The 9,424-nt window shown below is 34.7% G+C and overlaps 1 pseudogene; it reads left to right on the top strand.

The window, feature by feature from the left end:
- The first annotated feature begins 219 nt into the window (after positions 1 to 219).
- On the top strand, positions 220 to 7,363 carry LOC100805492 (probable trehalose-phosphate phosphatase J; annotated as a pseudogene).
- The last annotated feature ends 2,061 nt before the right edge of the window (positions 7,364 to 9,424 follow it).

A 9,424-nucleotide genomic window follows, 5' to 3' on the forward strand; every position in this document is an offset into this window, starting at 1 on the left:
TTGGATCTATAACTAATTCTGTCGCAGTGGTCGAGGCTAGGTCTCAAGAGGGTTGAACTCGGGATAGGGAAGCCTTTGCATGTGGGGGGGTCCATGGTAGAAAGTGCCTTAGTATAAAGTATAAACCCTAGTAATTGTTTTTCTTGGAGTTAGACAGAGAGGGTTCCCTTTCCAGTGACAGGCGATAGCTGCAAGCAACTCAACCTCAGAGCTTAAGCAATGGCGGCGAAGAAGCATGACGCTGGAGACACCAAAAAGAGAAAGCGACCCAATACTGAAACTCATGAAGATCCCAAGGCTTCGAACCTCATTGCCTCAAAGAAGCACAAACTAGACTCCGTTGCTAAAGACAACAAGAACAAGAAGACACCGGCCGAGAACGTCGTCTTCATTCCAAGGTTTCTCTCCTTAATAATTAGAATATCTACAATTTCGCTTTGGATCGTTCCAGGATTTTTGCAATTTCTTTTTTTTTTTGTTTTATGCCAATTAATTAATTGTTGAGGCATTTGGAGATTATTTGTTTTGATTGATTAGATGAGATTATGATTGTTTCGTATAAGGAACTAGCAGATGCTAGATAAAGGAAGAGAAAACGACATTTCACTCTTGAGCAAGTGAGACATATTATTTTTTATTTATTGTTTGTTCTTTCATCAGTTGAATTGAGTGTTGTAACCTTGATGGGTTGGGAATTCACCAGGTGGTATTTAATTTTAATTTAATTTAATTTTGAATAGGAGCTTGTACGTCTATGGGAAAGGATGAGACATCATGAGATTGCTAAAGAGGACAGAGCTAAGTATGTTCCTACAACAAGACATTAAGGGCTGATATTTCTTTGTTTATGGCATGCTAATCCTTTTTATTTTTCATTTAATTCTATATACTATGTCTTTCTTGGAACTTTTATACAATTGAAGGCTAGTGACTAAAGCTTTACAAAAGATGAAGGGGAAGATTCCAGAGATTGCAAAAATGAATGTGTGAATTTGTAATACATTTGCTAGTTATATTTAGCCTTATCTCAAGATCGTAAAGTGTTATCGTTGTCTTCATTCTGCATAAAATGGTTACAACCATCCCAAGGATCATCATTGTTTGTCAGTATTCTCTTGGGTCAGTGCGGTCAGTGTTTGTAGAAACAACGACCTTGCTGCATCTGGGGCTGACAATGGTTCTGTTCGATTATGGTAAATTTAAAGTGATACCAAAGACATTTAGTCTCTTTATAGTGTGCCATTGGTAAGTGAAAGGAATAGCAGCTAAAATCTAGTTAACTTTTCCTAGATTAATTTTTCTTAGATTTTGATTATAGCTTCTGTTGAAAAGGCTATTGTTGTTCTTGTTTCGGTTGAATGTAGCTTCTTCTGTAAACCACTAAATCCCTTGTTATTTATTGAATAACTCTCCCCTTTTTTTCAAACCTTACTTTTTTGTGCCATGTGATGTTTTAAAATAAGCTTGCATAGAATAGAGATTGTATACCTGTAAATTCGTACATAGATTTGTAGTTTTATGTAAAAAATCAAGTTTTACTTTTGAAGTCAAAAAGTAATTTCCAAACATGCAATTCTTCATCTTTCTAGTGTTGGATTTACATTTGTACTGAGTTTTATTGTAGTTGAAAAATCCACTGCCATTTAATTTATCCTTTTGCATAACAGGCTGAGTTTGTGAATTCCTTGGCTTTTGCAAAATTAGGAGAAGTCTTAGTTGCTGGAGTAGGACAGGTGAAAATTTTCTCAAACTGTGTCCTGCTTGTATGCTTTTTTTTTTTTTGTATACTATTTACTGAAATTTCACTGGAAACATTGCCATGGACAGAAAAGCTATCTGAGCATTTCAACTTTCTAGTTTGAAAGGTGGACTTTTAGTATGATAATAAGGAAATCGATACCAGGTTATCTTATTTATGACTCATTCACACTAATAGGTGAATTTATTATGTTCTCTTGATGTTTGTGTTCTTTGTTTCTTCCTCCCCCCTAAAGCTCTCTCATTTCCAACATATTTTTTATGAAGGTAGTTGTCTCTCTGGAAAATTTCTATTTTTAGCTTGTGATTGTGAGACTTCTTGTGTTAAGTGATTAGAATGACATAATTTATAAGATTAAAGATTTCTCAGGTCCAAATTTTGCTGCACTCAGTTAGGTCTCAATCTTTCCACAGGTGTGTAAGCCTGTAACCCAATATGAGTGTAACCACATTAGCAAATAGACCTTTAATAATGATTGTCCATGGAGACAAATTTTATTGTTTTTCTCTCCTGGTGTTGGATAAGTATATGAAATTGACTAGTTTTATCTAGTAAATAGATTGCTACCAACTTTGAAGTTGAAGAGATTAGAATTGTTGAAAGAAAACATTACTGATGCCTTTAATTCTATTGAAACACTACTTACATCATTGGATACTATTTACCCTTCATTTCAGGTTGTGGAAGCAATGTCTTCCAAGGTTATTTTGATGATGCCAAAGAATCAAGAGTTAAGCAAAGTTTCAAGAAAATATTCAAGAATCAAGTTTCAAGATTCAAGATTCAAGAATAATCAAGATCAAGATTCAAGACTCAAGATTCAAGAATCAAGAGAAGACTCAATCAAGATAAGTATTAAAAAGTTTTTCAAAACATTGAGTAGCATAAGAAGTTTTCACAAAATCATTACCAAAGAGATTTACTCTTTGGTAATCGATTACCAGAAGGTAGTAATCGATTACCAGTGTTTTAAAATGTTAAGATTTTCAAAATTCAAAATGAAGAGTCACATCTGTTGATGTGTAATCGATTACACCTTAATGGTAATCGATTACGAATGACTATTTTCGAAAAATTCATTTCCAAAAGTCACAATTCTTCAAGTGACTTGTTTTTGAAGATTCTTTCAAAAGTCATAACCTTTTAAATAATTAGTTTTAAAGAAATTGCCAAGAGTTACAAGTTTTGACTTGAGTCATCAAGAAATTATAAATATGTGGCCTTGACATGAAACAAAAAAAAAAGATAATCATCTATCTTTAAAACTATCTTTCAATCTTCTCTCAACTTTTCTTTCAATATCTTTCAACTCTTTCTATAGAATTTTCTGATTCTTTTCTCATCATCTTTCTAAAAGTTTTTGTTCAAAACTTTCTCTTCTAAGAAAAGTTCTTTGTTCAAAAACTTGTGTTATTCATCTTTTTCATTCCCTTCTCCCTTTGCCAAAAGAACGAAGGACTAACCGCCTGAATTCTTTTGTGTCTCTCTTCTCCCTTTCCAAGAGAATTCAAAGGACCCCGCCTGAGAATTCTTTTGATTCTTTCCTTCCCCTTAAACAAAAGATCACAAAGGACTAACCGCCCGAGATATCTTTTGTTTCCCCTTAACAAAGATTCAAAGGACTAACCGCCTGATAATTCTTTGTCCTACACATTAGAGGGTACATAAGTAGAGGGTACATCTACTTGGGGATTGTTATACTGAGAACAAGAGAAGGTATATCTCTTGTGGATCAGTTCAAGTGGAAGGTCTTGGATCGAGTGGCCTTAGAATAGTTAAGAAGGGGAGTTGAATTAATTATTCCTAAACCTTTACTGATTAAAAAATTACTCTTCTAAGGCTTTTACTAAATTGTTAAGAGAATGAGGAGTAGAAGAGAAACTTAATAGAAAGTAAAAGCGGAAATTAAAATGCACAGTGGAAAGTAAAAGAGTAGGGAAGAAGGAGACAAACACACAAGAGTTTTTATACTGGTTCGGCAACAACCCGTGCCTACATCCAGTCCCCAAGCGACCTGCGGACCTTGTGATTTCTTTCAACCTTGTAAAAATCCTTTTACAAGCAAAGATCCATAAGGGATGTATCCTTCCTTGTTCTCTTTGAACCTAGTGGATGTACCCTCCACTAGAACTGATCCACAAGAGATGTACCCTCTCTTGTTCTCAGTCAAACCCAAGTAGATGTACCCTCTACTTGTACTACAAAGGATGTACCCTCCAATGTGTAAAGACAAAGATCTTAGGCTGTTAAACCTTTGATACTTTGTGAATGGGGATACAAAAGAATTCTCAGGCGGTTAGTCCTTTGAACACTTTTGTATTAGGGAAAGGGAAGAATCAAAAGAATTCTCAAACTGTGTCCTTTTGAATTCTTTGACAAGGGAGAAGGGAGACACAAAAGAATTCAGGCGGATAGTCCTTTGTTCTTTTGGAAAAGGGAGAAGAGAGACACAAAAAGAATTCAGGCGGTTAGTCCTTGGCGAATTCTTTTTGGCAAAGGGAGAAGAGAAGAAAAGAATGAATAGCACAAGTTTTCAAGGTTTAGAAAACCAGAAAACTTTGGAAAGCTTTTGGTACAAAGAAGAAGAAGAAGTTCAAAGAGATTCAAGGCTTGTAAAGGATTGTATGAATAAGTGTTCAAGATACTTGAAATGCAAAACAAAGCCTTGTTTTTATAGACTCTTCATGTCTGGCCAAGAGGACCATTTAGAAGAGTGATAACTTTTAGAAAAACTTAAAACCGATTTGAAAAAGTCAAAAAACCTTTTGAAGAGTTACATCTTTTGATTTATTCAGAAACAATCACTGGTAATCGATTACCAAATTTGTGTAATCGATTACACAAAGCTTTTATGTGAAAGGATGTGACTCTTCACTTTTGAATTTGAATTTCAACGTTCAAAGGCACTGGTAATCGATTACCAAAACATTGTAATCGATTGCAGCTTTTTGAAATTAATTGGAACGTTGTAAATTCAATTTGAAAACTTTTTCAAAACAATTTTGCTACTGGTAATCGATTACAACAATCCGATAATCGATTACCAGAGAGTAAAAACTCTTGGGTAAACATGTTTTGAGAAAAATCATGTGCTACTTAATTTTTGAGAAAAACTTTTCATACTTATCTTGATTAAGCCTTCTCTTGATTCTTGAATCTTGAGTCTTGAATCTTGATCTTGATTCTTGAGATCTTGAACCTTGAATCTTGATTCTTGACTCTTAACTTTCCTCTTGAGTCTTGAATTCTTCTTGATTCTATCTTGAACTCTTGAATTGTTCTTAATTCACTTGAGTTTTTCTTTGATTGATCTTTGAGCTTTTTGTCATCACCTTTGTCATCATCTTTTGTTATCATTATTGTTATCATCAAAACACCTTTGAATCACCTTTGATTCACCATGAAGCTTTGCTTCTACAGAACACTTGGGTTTTCAAAGAGAACAAGGGAGGGGACATCCCTTGTGGATCTTTGGCTTGTAAAGGATTTTACAAGGTTGAAAGAAATCTCAAGAACCGTAGGTTGCTTGAGGACTGGATGTAGGCACGGGTTGTTGCCGAACCAATATAAAATTTTTGTGTTTGTCTTCTTCTTCCCTACACTCTTTAATTTCTGTTGTATACTTTTCTTTTACGCTTTACTTTTGTTTGAATTACATAACTTAGTAGTAAAGCCTAATTGAATCTGGTAACATTAAGAAGGATAAGATTTTAATTAGTCAAAGCACATTAATAATTAATTCAACCCCCCCTTCTTAATTATTCTGAGGTCACTTGATCCAACACAGGTCTATTTGAAAATTGAAATATACGTTGTTATTTGTTAGTGTCACCTTTTTTTTCTAATTGGTCATTCTCCATTTTTAGCTTCCAAGAAACAACTAGCAGGCTTTATCTCCACTCTCGTTGGACATGTTGCATGGTTTATAATTCTCTGTGTGGTTATGCTCATCACCTGACTCTGCTTCTATTTCACCACTCTTTGCAGCTTTATCACCCTTCAGCTCTGAACACCTTTGAACAAATAGTATATAGTGCCAAAGGAAAGCAAATTGTAGTTTTTCTTGACTATGGTGGAACTCTCTCTCCAATTGTTGCAGATCCAGATAAGGCTTTCATGACTAGAAAGGTTTTCCTTTTGTTCCCATTTTTCTCTTATACTCATATCCATTGAATAAAGCTTATGTTTGTGATTAATCCGAGACTTTGTTTTCTCAAATTAGATGAGAGCAACACTAAAGGGTATAGCAAGACATTTTCCCACAGCAATCGTGACCGGAAGGTGCAGAGATAAGGTACATTTTCTTCAAAGAAAAATAAGTACAAAAAGTGACATGGAAGTGATTAAATGATTCTTTATTTATTTTTCTTCTCTTGAGAGATTTAATTGGAGTTCTTTCTGATTTATTTTTTTCAGGTATATAACTTTGTAAAATTGGCAGAACTTTACAATGCGGGAAGCCATGGCATGGACATCACTGGTCCAACAAAAAGTCCAAAAGCAAGTGAGAGAGAGTTTCTGAAACTAATCAGTGTGTTGAAGATTCTATCTTTTTGTTTCTTTCTGGTTTTGCCATTTGTTGCTTTCTTTTAGGGTAATAATAATAATAATAAAGCAGTGTTGTTCCAATCCGCGAGTCAATTCCTACCAATGATTGATGAGGTTCATTTTCTCTTTTTTCTTTTATCTAAATGCAAAACCTCTATTTCATTTCCTCCCAAATTAGCCTGTGGCAGCACATCAGATATTAACAGCGTCGTACGTTATCAAAAAATAATTTTTCAGGTGTACGAGATCTTGTTAGAAAAAATGAAGACTGTCCCAGGGGCTAAGGTTGAGAACAATAAGTTTTGCTTGTCCTTGCACTTTCGTTGTGTTGACAAAAAGGTACCAGTCAACTTACCATGTAATTGTTGAATCAATAGAATTACCAAACCCACACACACGCCAAAAAACTTTAATTGTTCGGTAACCATTTTTAAAAAAAAAAAAATTACTCTGTTTTTTCCTTAGAGTTGGGCAGCATTGGTGGAGAAAGTTAGATTGGTGCTTAATGAGAATCCACAACTTAGGCTAACCCAAGGGAGAAAAGTGCTAGAGATCCGTCCAACCATCAAATGGGACAAGGGCAAGGCTCATGAATTTTTGTTAGAATCATTAGGTGAGTAGATAACTATATATATTAAATCATGCAAAAATAGCCTTACTTTGATATCTCACCTACCTATGCTACATATATAAGTCATATATTTGTTCTGATTCACTATAATAATACTATTTGCATATTTCTAGGGTACAAGAATTTGAATGATGTATTTCCAATCTATATTGGTGATGATTGAACTGATGAGGATGCTTTTAGGGTAACAAATGCTGCCACGCCTAGCTTGCTAGTTAGTTAGTTAAAAGTATATATATTGCTATTCTATATATTTCATTTTCACCTGCATATGTTTATTAATTGACTTGTTAACATTATGGATATAATATAATTAACAAGTTTTGCACAGTAGGGGTCAAGGAATTGGGATTCTTGTTTCTAGAGTTGCAAAAGAAACAAATGCTTCCTATTCCTTGCAATGCAGGTCAAATTCCTTTCTCTAATGAATATTTTTCTGTTTTATATTTAATTATAAAATATTACTTTACTTTTTATTTTATTTTATTTTGTATTTTTAAATTCTTTTTATAGGAAGCAGAGACAACAAAAAACAATAAAATTTATTTTTAGTGTTTTCCATAAAATAATGTCTTTTATAGGAAGCATAGACAACTAATGTCAAGCAAAACTATAGTTTGTGGTTGGGCTTCAAAAACTACTTTGGGTAACAGCTAAGAGCATGTTTGGAACTGCATCAAAAACTCCAAATATGTTCTTTGGATGTGTGTTTCCAAACACGTATTTAGTATAACTTTCCCTTTGTGGAATTTGTGTGATAGTACTTACCATTCATTGTTTTCTTTTTGTCTTGTCTAGGTTGCAAGTTGGAGGAGTGCAACTTTTTATACTGGACCTCCTGTAATAAAGTGGGCTACTAGAAGTCTTATGTTTGCTACAGGATCATCTGAGTTGTCATTCTGGGTTCCTGATTTGTCTAAGTTGGGATCCTATGTTGTTGACAAAGGACTTTGAGTCCTATGAAAGCACAAAGACAGAGGACTTTGAGTCCTATGAAAGACAAAAGCGAGGACTTTGAGTCCTGTGAAAGATAAAGGTGAGGACTTTGAGTCCTATAAAAGATGAAAGTGAGGACTTTGAATCTTGTGAAATATAAAGTGAGGACTTTGACTCCTATGAAAGATAAAAGTGAGGACTTTGAGTCCTATGAAAGACAAAGGCGAGGACTTTGAGTCCTACGAAACAAGCCAATAGGTACAGGTACCAAAAGGCTTAACTTTATGAGAAAGCAAGAGGTTGACCCTTTGAGAGGGCCTCTCATCCTAAACTCAAAAGGTAGGACATTAGATTTGGGAAATTGGTATATAAAGAGAAATCTATGCACTGCACATGATTTTTGGGATGCAGATGCATGCAACCTTTATCTTGAAAAGTAGTAAATGCAGCTTTGTACGCAACAATGCAATGCAATGGAAAATTGTACAATGTTCATGACATTCTTTCCTATTTTTGTGATTTTATTTTTTTATTCTTGCTTCTTTTTCTTTTTTATGGAAAACACATATTGACTATCTTTTTCTGAAAGACGTGATAACTCATGAAACCTCATCCAATCTTTTTGCAAATCTCTTCGGGGACTCCCTTAGAGTGCATGTTTTGCTTGATTTAGCCACTTGACAATTTTGGAGTGATGGCAATGGAACCGTTTGACATTTAATCAATCAACCGAAATATTGATCCTAGGGTTTTCCCCTTTCTATTTTAAAAACTTCAATTATTCTGCACAACAAGAAAATATATGGCTTTGGGGACCGATTGCATGCACCGTTGAAGGATGGCAATGGACCATTACACTTTGGTATATAACCAAGTGAAACTTTCCTGATTTAAGGTCATAGAGCAATGCCAAGGGTTTGTCGATCCCACTAAAACTTGATGACATGGGATGATCCTGAAAGAATTTATATGGCGAAGGCTACCCTTGGATTCGAAGAGAATCCTAAGGAATTTTGCATGAGCAATTTATATCAGGTGTACCCTATTATCATAATTGTCTTTGGGCTTTTCCCATGAGCTCTTAGTCGAATAAGTTTTCTCCTCAAATGTGCAAGTGTGAAACCTCGAGGATTCTCTTATATATATATATATATATTTCAACAATCACAAGTGTGTGCGGGTTCCATTCCAGAACCCAAATTTTAAAAGCAAAATTAGTCATTCCTTGATCCATATGGTCTCTATTGGGCTCGTAAGGTGTTCAGGGGTAAGAGGGCTATGAAAGAAAGGATTAGGGAGGCTCAAAAAGTGTTTGAGGGTTACATTGAGTAAGAACCTTGAGAGCGTTGCTCGTACCTTGGTTCCTTTCAACTATTGGGTTGGGCTCTACTTCTTTTGTCTTATACATTAATCTTCCGTTGCACTTTTGTGCCTTTCTTGTAAGATTTGGAGATCTTTGTCTCTTTTTATTTTCATCATTCACCTTTGGCGGATTTTATTTTCTTTTTTTTTCATTGTTGCCCAACTTCATGCATGTGCTGCTTACATTG

This window comes from Glycine max, chromosome 7 (assembly GCF_000004515.6).
Source record: "Glycine max cultivar Williams 82 chromosome 7, Glycine_max_v4.0, whole genome shotgun sequence".
Taxonomy (NCBI): domain Eukaryota; kingdom Viridiplantae; phylum Streptophyta; class Magnoliopsida; order Fabales; family Fabaceae; genus Glycine; species Glycine max.